This window comes from Melospiza georgiana, chromosome 5 (assembly GCF_028018845.1).
Source record: "Melospiza georgiana isolate bMelGeo1 chromosome 5, bMelGeo1.pri, whole genome shotgun sequence".
Taxonomy (NCBI): Eukaryota; Metazoa; Chordata; class Aves; order Passeriformes; family Passerellidae; genus Melospiza; species Melospiza georgiana.
Window position 1 is genome coordinate 58,882,470 of NC_080434.1, and position 13,187 is coordinate 58,895,656.

Consider the following 13,187-nt stretch of genomic DNA (forward strand, 5'->3'; position numbering starts at 1 on the left):
TTCCTTCTTCACAGGGGATCAGAGATGGAGCCTCTGTAACACCCTTCAGTTGGCAGCAGTACTATGAAAAATTATGAAATGGCTGTAAAGCTAAACTGTTTTAATGTTTCTTTGTTTTGTTCATCCCTGAGTGACTAAATATAATGCTTGTATGCAGCAAAAATAGCTACTGATTAACAGCACCACAGGAGCTCCTTAATTTCAGAAGGCACATACTCTGCCCTCTTCCCAGCTAAGCCCCATGCTGTGGGAAAATGATTTCACAAACTGGAACAGCTCTCAGCAAGAAAAGTTATAGGAGACAGATCAAGATCTTCCTCTATTACTGACCTTCAGCATAGCATGATTATCTTTTAATGAAAGTATATCTAATCTCAAAAAGAAGATGGCATAGGAAATGACTGCTTACTGAAGCTAGGAAGGAGGCAGTTTCAGTTTTCATAACCCTTTTAAAATCTTATTTATGGTGTCCTTTGGATACATGTTACTGCATCCTCACTTCCCTAACTGGAGGAGAGGAGAGGAGAGGAGAGGAGAGGAGAGGAGAGGAGAGGAGAGGAGAGGAGAGGAGAGGAGAGGAGAGGAGAGGAGAGGAGAGGAGAGGAGAGGAGAGGAGAGGAGAGGAGAGGAGAGGAGAGGAGAGGAGAGGAGAGGAGAGGAGAGGAGAGGAGAGGAGAGGAGAGGAGAGGAGAGGAGAGGAGAGGAGAGGAGAGGAGAGGAGAGGAGAGGAGAGGAGAGGAGAGGAGAGGAGAGGAGAGGAGAGGAGAGGAGAGGAGAGGAGAGGAGAGGAGAGGAGAGGAGAGGAGAGGAGAGGAGAGGAGAGGAGAGGAGAGGAGAGGAGAGGAGAGGAGAGGAGAGGAGAGGAGAGGAGAGGAGAGGAGAGGAGAGGAGCTGTTTCCCAGTGTTTCTCTCTCCAGTGCCTACAAGGCCTCACAGCAACTCTGAGCTCAAGCTTATCCTCAGTTCAAGAGCATTAAAAAGGTGAGCCTGGCCCAGGCTGTAAAGGGCCACCATGACCATTATAAGCAGAAATCAGACTTTATTACACTCCTTATTCCAAGAAAGTAACCACTAATTTCCATTCATAAATTTAAGGTGGGCCTGATGTAAAAACTTCCTGAAGCACATCTGGGCCTGCATTAAACTTTCTGTGCCCTAAGAAAACCAATGGCAAGTACCTGACAATGTGTCTGGATAATTTGCTTTTTCAGAAGGTAACTATAGTACTAGCAAGGCTATTGACTTTGACATTAATTAGGGATTTGGAGTGTCCTTTTCAGTCTTGAAAAGCTCCACTCACTAGCACCTTCCCACTGTTTTCCCCAAGGCCACTCAGAAAACAACTTTACTGGTTGGCTTCCCACTAGTTCCACATTTTCTTACTGTGGACATCATTAATTTTCAACTCCTCTGAAGCCAATGTGAATTGGTCTCTAGCTGAAAGATTTTTGAACCTGGATGGAAGGGACCAGTCCTACCCAAGGAAATATAACTCCTCATAAGTAATTCTCCTTTGCCTTCAAGTCCTGCCTTAAGGCACCAATCTGCAATGACAGACACCTATTATTTTTCTAAGAAATGGCTCATGCTCTTGGTCTGGGGTGAGTGGGGGCTGAGCAGAGAGAACTGTAGGCTGGGAGATTCTCTGGCCATCATCAGCCTGACAGTTCTGCAACAGAATTCACATCTCTACCATGTGAGCAATGAAATCCCAGCTCCTCCACCACTCAAGTATCTTTGTGGCCACAGGGCTGAGGCACAGGTGGCTTTCCCAGGCACATGTGGAGCATTCTGCTGGGATAAGATCCAGAGCCCTTTTGGCAGCTTTCACCCTTCCTGTGTCTCAGCCCACTGCCTGTATCTGAACTCTCACTGGTGGCCCCGGCCACAGCTGACTCCACCATGCAGCAGAGGCACATTGTGCCAGCAGTCCTCTGACCCACAGATTGTCTCATTAGGAACATGTCCTAATTCTTTCTCACACTTATTTTGTTCCTGGATCACAGGAGCTTAAATCAGCATATTTTATAGACATTTGGTTGTTTCTACTAGTGGCACTGAGGAGCAGCATGAGTTTCTGCTACAGTTAACTGGTTTCAGAGATTTTAAAGCATTCCTTAGGATGAAGAAGATGAAAACTTTTTCACTGTGAGAGCTGGCATTCAGGCACTCAAAGAGAAATTATTTATTTTTGATTTGTGTAACACCATAATTGTGAACAACTTCATTGCAGGTGGAAAAAAATTCAAGAGTTTATTGTTTCTATGGGGTGATTTTCCAGCTCCTGTTCCTGATTTATAAAGAATAAAACTACTCATTTTTTTAAATGAAAAGTGGTTAATAAATTTTGCTGGAGCTGTAAAAACAGCTATCATCCACAGGTACCTGGTTACTCTTTTGCTGAAGGGTTTGACATCCATTTACTACTAAGGATTGATAGCAGGACCTCCTAATGGATATGCTGACAGTTTCTTAGCTCCATTTCTAGCCAAGTATCTCTTTTTATATCTTGGCCTTAAATGTAATGAATCATAATTCTTCCACATTGAAATGCTGATTCACATCTAGTGAGTTTGTTTTGGCCAGCCTATGGGCTTTTATAAGTGCCTCGAAGTCACTCTGGGTATATAACTTTCCCTGTGACAAGAGGAGGCTTTAGCTCTGGAGAGCGCAGATCCGGCGTTATTCCACCGCACCCAGTGGAGCAGCCGGAGGTGAGGGCAGCAGATATTATTAAAATTTTGAGAGGGCACTAAATTAATTTCTGATTTGGTGGACCCCCTAAGCTGAGTGTTGTTTTTGAAAGAAGTAGTCTGGGACTTTGTGAACAATGTGTTATACAGCAGAGCAGTTATGCTATAGGGCTGTTATGCTTTGCATTTCATGTGAGACCACAGGATGTAGCAAGAAGTGAACTGCATCATGTAGTTCAATGAGAAATGATCTTATAAGATACTTATCTCGTGTTCAGACCTACCTGAACAACTTATTTTCTCCTATAGAAACCAAGAGATTTAGTTGCAGCTTCAAATAATTCCTTACTCTATAATATCCCTTCATCTCTGTTTTTCACAGACCTAAAAGTATATTTTTAAAATGCAAATTACGTAGGTTTTGCCTTTTACTCTTGTATCTAAGGCAGGGTCAAACATATCACTGGCATAAAATAAACATTCATAATAATAACCAGACAGTGGCTAAAGCACTAACTCTTAGTAGGACAAACAGGAATACTTTCATCTCTTGTTATACAGGGGATGCTCTATTGTTATTCTTCAAGTCATGGCATCAAAGGAGGCCTGAAAGTCTTAGGAAGCTGCTTGATATTTCTAGACTGTAATCCTCTTTGCTCCTTTGTGATTTGCTCAGAGTCCCCAAGAGAACTTCACAGGAAAACGTGACTATTTTTTAAGCTTTTTATTAGGATATTTTGCCTGTCTAATTTATGTAATCCCCTCTCATTTCTTGTCATTTGGATGTAGGAGTTTCCCTGTGCATCGTTTCAACATGTAGAATTTCAAAAGTAGGTTTCAAGAGCCTAATTCGCATCACTGATTATTATAGAAACCCGACCTTTTAACTTGCTTGTTACTTCCCATTGTCAGATATTTGCCAATATTTTTCAAGAGGTATCAATCTTTCCTTCTTGCTATTTGCCTGAAATTAAACTTAGAGGTTAAACTCAGATTAGATTTGTCTTCTGTTTACCAGAAAAAATTAATTCTAAGCCTGTATGTGGTGAAAGATAAAAAAAAAATATTCCTGCTTATATTTTGAATTTTCAGGAGAGAGAAAAAGCATAACTATTCCATTTTCAGCCACTCTCAAACAGTACAAACCCCAAGCACATGATTTCCACTCTAAGCATGATGACCATGTGCTGCAAGCTGATGTGCCAATATGCTTTGTAGTGCAAATGGCATAAATCTGTGCTGTAGCTGAAGGTCATGTCATAATTCTAGCTCTGTGTCTTCTTTAAAAACAAAGTGTCAACACCACAAACCTAGGAAATTAAAGGGGAAAAAACAACAAAATAAACAAATAAACAAAAAATACCAGAAAACAAAAATAATTGCCCACCGAACTGAAACCTATGTTAGAAGGTGCAAAAATTTTAGCTGGAAGAATCAATAGCTACTTAAAAGTCAGAAAATGGCAGCTCACATTTACCCTGTGGTATACCAACACATGATCACAGAGTGCTTCTCCGGGAGATCCCTCCGCATTCTCTAGGAGGGACTGACACAGCAGAGCAGAGTCAAAGCCTCTTGAATAATCATATTGAAGAGCTTGATTTTACAAACAAAAAACCATCCTTACCCAGATGTTTCTCTGTTACTTTGTTAGGTTTTACAAGATAAAAACCAAACCCAAATGTTGTTCAAGATCACAAGGTTGACGATTTCTACTTCAGGACAAAATCTGAGATGAACACTTTACCAGTGTGGGTCAGATGCCAAGGTACCAACCTGTTCAGGATCCGTGTCTGACCACCCAGGGACAGCAGAGCAATGGGAATGGTGTTGCAGATGAGCATCCAGGAAGCAGGATCAAAAGAGATGTATAGAAATAAGGCTGCATGTGTGTTGCAGATGTTACTGGAGTTTTGGGTTCCTGATCCCCTTGTTTGTTTGCTTTTAAAATATCTATGGCTCTTGTAGGGCATGAGCAAGCTGATCATAGCGTAGATATACACAACAGTTGAGCCAGTTTCACCAAAACCAGTGAAATCCTAAGACTGCATTTCAGATTAACAAAGAAAACTCACCAAGTACGAAGATGAAACAACAAGAGATTTCTTGTTCCCTGTATAACTTCTTTAAGAAAACACTAGGTAGCCCTATCCTTTAGCTGCTGTATATCAGCAGTAGAAACCTGCAAGCAGGGAGTTATGTAGAAAAATTTTAACTGTAGTTGCTATAAATTTGGACTTTTTGAGAGAGGTTTAACTAATGTATGTTGAAAGGAAATTAAACCAGAACATTAAAAATTGGTTTCCTCATCTAGAAAAAATGTGGTTTTGGGTATAAGAGCATGGATGAAGCCATTTCAAAACACACTTTGCAGTATACTGCTTCTACACATAGCGAGGAACAGAGAAACAAGGGAAGAGTGTAATAAATGATTATTGATACAAATTATACATGATTATACACACAAATTATTTTTCTCACCTGTGTCCCTCAAATTCAGCATGTCTTTGGGTAATACATATCTGATCATAGTGTTTAATGGCCTAAAATAGAACTTTGCTGGCCAAGCCAAAGTGAAAGGACACATTAGAAGACTTTCTTCATTCCTCATCTATACTCATTTTAAAGTCTGAAAACCTGGTATATCATTTACCTTGAAATATTATTTAACTTGAAATACTATTCCATTATTTCAATTCAGCATCTGTACGAAAATGTCTCTGCTGGCAAACTTAAATCTGTTAGCATCATTCATTTATTTTTCTTAGCAATGTCATGTAGAACATGTATATTTGGTGGTGTGTGGTGGAATTCTATCTCCTCAAATGCCCTTTATGGCCTCATAACATTTGTGCAAGTCGCACTAATATATACATGACTACTTCAGCATTTACTGGCCTCTGAGTTCATGCAAAAAAACCAGTTCTAGCCTCAAACTATAGTCATAAATGCAAATACACAGGTTTTATGCTCTAATATGCAATCACTAGGCAGAAATGAAGTTTTTCTACTGTTGTATCATGCCAAAGAATAAGGGAATTGATATGCAAATCTAATTATTGTCAGATTGGATGTTCCAGGTAGGCAATAGATGTACCAAAGGAAAGTACCAATCCTCCTGAAAATGAATTAAGTTATTATAATAAACCATTTTTCTGCCACAGCAATGATTTTACTGGTAGACCATTTTCTTTCTACCTTATTCAAAGCTCTGCCAAGCAAAAACAGGATCCACATTCGCTTCTAGAACTGGTTTGGGAGTGATGCTCAGTACTGCAGGACTGATATCCTGGTTTAGCAGTGCTGCTCCACTGCAGGGCTGTGGTTTGTGCTTGCACTGAGATCAGAAGGGACACCACTGGTAACAGGATTGGTATCTGTCACGGCCAGACTCACCCTGCCTGGTTCCTGCCCATGGTGATTGTACTGTGGGCAATAAAAGGCAAAACAAATTATTGGAAATTACCTGTTGGAGAGACTTTGGTGATAAAAACATTAACAGGAAATACGCAAATATTTCCTTTTTGAATTTGTTGTGGCTGAGCCTATTGATTCCTCAGCTTGTTTCTGCTCTCCTTCTGCTTCTAATAACTATTTTCTGTGCCGTTGCAGTAAATTTGACTGATAGTTTGTTCATCCAGGAGGGTTTCATGAATCCCCTCTCCATGAGAAGTTTGTTTAGTACTCAGTTAACCTGAGTACAGGGTTTTCAGAGGACACAGCCTAGGACCATGCTGCAGGCACTTAACCATGTGTTTAACTCCCATTCAGCAAAACACTAAACCTATTTATTTTGATGGAATGTAACCATATTTTTATAAATTCATGGGATTTTTTTGTCTGAATAGGTAGACATTATTTACATTATGTTAATTTAAATTTTGGAATCACATGTTTAAATCCCCAAAATAAAAGGAGGGGTAGGGGAAACGCAACTTAATTTTTGTCTACTCTTTCTTTTTAGCTTGAGTCATGTTTAGCAACAGTCGCTCCAGAAAAATCTCCCTCAGATCTTCTCCCAAGAAATCTACTAAATTGAGTCATGACCAAATTTTCATAGTAAAATAAAAAGAGAAATCTTAGCAAAGATAAGAAAGAAACATTATTAAGATGCTACATCTATTTGAATCAAAGCAAAATTTCTCAAGACAAGCTAAGGGGATTTATTTAGCTTGTCCAGCTGACAGACAAAACTGCAGCACTGCAGCAATTCCTATGTACTTCTTTCTTTTTTTTGATTTACAATATAAATCACATAAATTATGCTTCGCCAGCTATCAAACCTCATGTCATGCAGACAGTCCTTAGCTGAGGAAAACTGGCATCCGCCTGTCCGACTGCACAAGTAAGAGAAAGTATAAATAAAGCATAAATGATGAATTTAACCTTCCCTCCCTCCCTGGCTGCCGTTAACAGCTCAGGACCCACAGCACACTGTGCTCCTGTGATGTACCCGTGCGGTAGAGCCTGCAGGACTGTGGCTAACCCCTTTCCAAGTACAAACACCTGTGAAAACAAAATTAGCCCTGCCAATATGTCTAAGAAGAAATGCTTTCCAGTAGGTTATAGATATAATATTCACCCCATTCAGGGGAATCCAAACAAAACACAAATGTCTTATTGGGGCAAGAGGATATTAAGAATAATAGACAGATTATATGATAGTTTATTGAAGGCAAAGGAAGAGACATTAGTCATAGTTTTGTTATAAAATGAGACTTAATCAAAGAGGAGTGGGTTAGAGGTCATGTGTTCTATTTGTGCTATTATTATTTTTAAATCATTGAGACTTCCATGAGTGGCAAAAGAAATGATCCTGAACAGTAAAAAACAAGCCAGACCTCACTGGAGCACTTCAAGATGAGCCAAGAGAATCCACTGCACGAGCCCTGCTGGCTGTATGCTAATCTTCTTTTTATGTCTTTTTAACAAGGGGTGATTGGAATATAAGATCACCTTTGCCAGAGAAGTTTGTCTCAACAAACCACTAAGCTGTCTGTGGTATTCTTAGTGACGTGCAGCAACCCGATCAGGATATAACTTCTCACAGAAACAACATTGTTCTTTTATGCTGCTCCTTTTCATTTCATTAATTTATTTTTTTTTAAGTCAAACAAGATAACTCTAATACACGTGTTCAACTTTTGTTCTATTTTATTATGCATATTAATTGCCAGATACTTGGTTTTATGCTGAATTTCTGGGGAGAGAGGCTTAACTATTCTATAAGACTGTACACTATGTGATTTACTATAATAACGGTGCATTTACATGAACAATCAATTTTTAAAAATTGCAACTATCACTGCACCTATATATTTTGTATGCAGAGCTAAAGTTTTGCATTTTAGGCCTTAGAGATAAAGGTCAGGATAAAATTTGTAATATATTTTTTATGGATGAAAAGTTGCTTCCTGCAATAACAGTATTAGAATTTTATTTTAAATCTAAGCCCATACAAAAATTTACAGCAGAAAATTGTTTAGAGCATTCAGCTGACCTTAGGATATAATGCTTTTGAAAATGGCATTCACACTTTGAACAAAATAAAAAAATCCCTTTTTTTTACATTCGCACTATATAATGAAGCCTCATTGACTTAAATGTAAAAATTGTACACAGATCTCAAAATACCTGGTAGACATCACTTTTCATATCAAAACTAAATTTAAAGAGCAGATACTTCCTTGTATACAATGAAAAAATATCTTTACATTTACCTTACCTTAACTCCTTGCCCACGAACTTTTCTCCATAACATTTTAAAGATGTCTGCATAATTTGCAATGTTTTCTTATTTTACGGAGACAACTTCTACAACTAAATATCTTGGAAATAAGAATGTTTCTTCTACCATCCAATCTATATTTTCCCTTTTGTAGTTCTTATGCTGTTATTTCAAGCTACTTTCCAATGTAGCTGAAGTGTACTTTTGTGTCAGTCATATTAGTTTATCCAGGCTCTTTTTGCTGCACTCACTTTTTCTGCTGGCTAATTACTGTATCACGAAAAATAAGGATTATTTAGTTGATTTGTTTTGGCATGCTATTATTTACTGATTTACTTTTCTTTCTTTTCAAGATCATAGTTGTTCAAGCTGCTTGCTCTTATCTGACAAATCATCAGGCAGCTGAGTGCCACAAGGCACAAATCACCTAAAAAGGAGCTCCCAAACTTCACAGGCAGGAGGTGACAGGGTTCCTCCAGTCTGTCCAGTCTTCTGTGGAGCACCACTGGGCTCAGTCCAGGATTTCTTGGCCTACTGCACCAAGTCAGCAGCACTTATTTTATTTTTTCTTTGAGACTAATCTAAGAGAGGGCCCTTCTCTGTGACAGCACCCTTGTGTTGTGACAGATTTTCTATTTTGTTCACTGGTGGAAAAGTTTTGGGTTTCAGCTAAGGAGGCAAGAAGAAAGTCCAAAATCCTGTCCCATGTGAAAAGATTTGACCTAACTTTGTTCCTTCTTTAATGATCCCAATCTACAGTCATAGAGCCATTTAGGTTGGAAAAGGCTTTAAAGTCGTCAGGTCCAACAATTAACTTGAATCTGCCAACTCCACCACTAAACCATGTTCCTAAGCACCACATCTAGACAAGATTATATAGTTTAAATGATAATTATACTTATGAATTATATTATTAAAATTGTACTTATGAATTATATTATTATAATTATACTTATGAATTACACTTTTGCTTCAAGAACTTGAATTTTTTTTTAATTTTTTTAAATTTTTACAATAATCCTTCAGCAGCAGAAGCATATACATACATTTTATGCACCTATATAGATCTTAGGGATTTATAAGAAAAAGATATGAAAATTGTGTAAAATCAGAAAAGAGAAAAAAGGAAAGGAGAAGGGATTTTGAGGCACTCAGGGACAGACGGTGTTCATAAGGTGTAATGGGGTTCATAAGGACTTTTCCTTTTGGAAGGACTAACATTAAAATCAAAACTACTCAGCAACAGTTTTTTGCCTTGACATCTTTGTCTCTTTAAATTATTATGTGTGTAGAATATCTTATTTGTGGTTTTATGAATATGTGCCTTACTTACAGAAATACCTGGCAGTCTGGATACCAATGCATCAGGACATTTATTGGCAGTGTGTGGTTAATTGAGTTCCTATATGAGGTCTATCTGAGTTCATAGTGACAATGTAAAACTGGGAAAACCTCAGAGAAACCTTTGCATTCTAATGGGCAGCATTCTCTTATTTCTGTAATTGCTTCCCTACCACTCAAATGAATCTAAGGAATTGGAGTTCAAAGAGTTGTGGAGTTACAAATGCTTTTCTCAGCCCTCAGGGTAACTGTTTTGTCCTTTACCATGATAAAGGACAAAAGGATAAAATATCCTCCAATATTTTTAAAAATTTATCCCCTAGTTGGTACTTTAACTTGTCCTTCATACAGGGGATGTTGGTGAGGCAAGAAAGCCTCTGACAGATATTTATTTACCCAAGCCACCGATTATCAGGAGGGGACAGGAACCATTTAGCATGTTACCAGGAGGAAGAGCATTTAGCAGCAGCTAGAAGTTTCCTTTGGTTTGTCACCAGCTCCAGTGTTTGAAGATGTAACACACCTCTGAGTGTATTCACCTCTGTCCTGGGGGGACCAGCTGAAGTGTTTCCTGTCAGGGTCCAGTATCAATAGCACTCAGAGGGGTCTCAGTGACCCCTATAGCCTGTGCTCAAGTGGACAAGCAGCCAGATGGTCACACATTTCTGCATTCTTTCACTGTGTTTTTCCAGCATTAGATATACACGGTGTCATCTTTGTCTCTCAGATCTAAAGGGAACAAAGCTCTTGAAGAGCAACTTACTTACATGGCAGGAATGAACATGGTGAATCTGAAAAAATTAAATTATTATCAAGGGAAAGAAAAATCTGGAAAGGTTTCAGGGTTTTTTCTGGGTTGTAAACTCTTGTAAACAGTAAGCATATAAGCTGCTTAAAGCCATTGTCTTGATAGGGATAGAAACATTCGCATTTATATGCATTCAAAATAGTAATGGAGAGGAGAGGAGAGGAGAGGAGAGGAGAGGAGAGGAGAGGAGAGGAGAGGAGAGGAGAGGAGAGGAGAGGAGAGGAGAGGAGAGGAGAGGAGAGGAGAGGAGAGGAGAGGAGAGGAGAGGAGAGGAGAGGAGAGGAGAGGAGAGGAGAGGAGAGGAGAGGAGAGGAGAGGAGAGGAGAGGAGAGGAGAGGAGAGGAGAGGAGAGGAGAGGAGAGGAGAGGAGAGGAGAGGAGAGGAGAGGAGAGGAGAGGAGAGGAGAGGAGAGGAGAGGAGAGGAGAGGAGAGGAGAGGAGAGGAGAGGAGAGGAGAGGAGAGGAGAGGAGAGGAGAGGAGAGGAGAGGAGAGGAGAGGAGAGGAGAGGAGAGGAGAGGAGAGGAGAGGAGAGGAGAGGAGAGGAGAGGAGAGGAGCTCAGACCACAGATACTTTATGGATTGCAGGCTACCATGATTAATCCTTTAAATCTAGAGTTGATTTCCCAGTGCTCAGAGAAAGCAGACCAGGCACACTGGTGCTGATCAGCTGATGAACAATTAATCTCACACCCTCAGCCCCATCGTATTGCTGTTCAAAGCTATGGAAAAGCACATGCAGCTCTAAGTGCTTCAAGTTCTGACTGCATGGAAGATGACAGATTTATGGTGTCTTATATTTGAGTAAGAGGAATAGATGGAAAAATACTGTTTAGGATCCTCAGACTAGGTAATGGTCTATGAAACAAGTATATAACCGTATTTAACAGAAGGTAGTCTTTAATTACAGTGTCTAAGAGAAAGTGTATAAAAATGTCACCATGTATCACTAAGAAAGAAAATCATATATTTATCTGCTCTCTCCCATGACCAATTGTATACAAGAAATACACCCAAAACCCAGTGACTGGTAGATTCACTGGTGAACCTCACGGAGAACTCACTTTGCTTAGCTCTAGAATTAGCTAAACCAACATCCCTACAGGATCTGGAACCAGCTTTTGTGTCTTGGATTTGTCTATCTGAGAACTGCAGATTTTTAAAAAATTATTCATCATGTTTAATTTTCAATTATTCAAGAAATGTTGCTTGTTTATTCCTAGGGAGGATTCAGTTTAATTAGATACTGCTTAACTTCTCCTAATGACCAGATTATTGTATAATAATATACCAAATATTATTTCCAGTGCCAAGGTCTAGAACAAGAGAACGGATTGTAGTCTAACCTTTGCACTCTTGTCTAACTCTTAATTCATAAATAGCCAAAAGCCTGAAAAAATATTTGTAGAACTATGTCTGATAAAATGCATTTGCAATTTCTTCTTTCTTCAAGTTATGTTCCAGTCACTCAGCCTTCGTTCACTACTGTTGAATGTATTTTATTAGCTGGAGTGTGTATGTGTATCAGTTTAGGAGGGTCTGAAAGCTTCACTAAAACTCTGGCATAGCACATTTTTTTGCCAAATATTTTAGATTCATTAAGAAGTTGAAGATATCAAAGCTTGAGACATTTCTCTCCTTTTTTCTATCATCATCTATGGGCTCCTTTCATCTCCTTCCTCCTCCTCTGTGTTCCTCTTCTCCTTTAATCTCTCCCCTGCTCTTCCTTTCCCCATCAGAACAGGAATGTGTGAACATTTATCTATGTCTTTGCTAACATGAAAATTCTTCCACCCTCTCTCCAACCATTTCCTCTCACTTAATGAACAAAAAACTCTCAGAAATTAGCACATCTTATTTTCACTCAAAATCTTCTCAGCCTAAAATTCAGAGCTGAATAAAACTCAGCGTTCTGAACACTGCATAGGGCCCAAGGTTCAGAAGTGCAACAGTTTTCTAAATGAATTGGAGAGCTGGAGAGAAATAAGTTAAAATGACACAAGAAACCTCCCTACTTAGGCACAGCCCCTCCTTGACCCAGCTGTCTGGTATTTGTAAATGTTTTCAATCAATTCCACTTTTTATCATGCCTGCCCACATTACCCAGCTCCAATCTTGCTCTGGGCAGCCGTACATCTGTGCAACACAGCATGCTGAGGCCTGAGTGTCTCTAATTAGGAACTTAACACCCCTAAAACTTTCCATGTGGGCTCATCACAATTAGAACTGGACGCTGTTTCCCCTATGGCTGTGCTGGGCTGAGATGGCTTCATTGAGTGACCTGTGACTTCCAGGTGCCTGTCTTGGTTTTCGGCTTCCTCAGGCTCCTGAGTGCTTCTTACAACATGACTATGTCCTTCCCTGCCCCTTCTAGTCTGCTCAAAAATGCTTCAAAGCAGATTTTCTCTTCAATGGCCTGAACAACAATTGAAAAATAATGACTTTGATAAGGGAGATATAGATATATATCTATATATATATCTATGTATCTATATATCTAGACATATTGATGTATAGATGTATAGATATATAGATATATAGATATATAGATATATAGATATATAGATATATAGATATATAGATATATAGATATATAATGGCTCTCTCCTCCCGTAGCTGC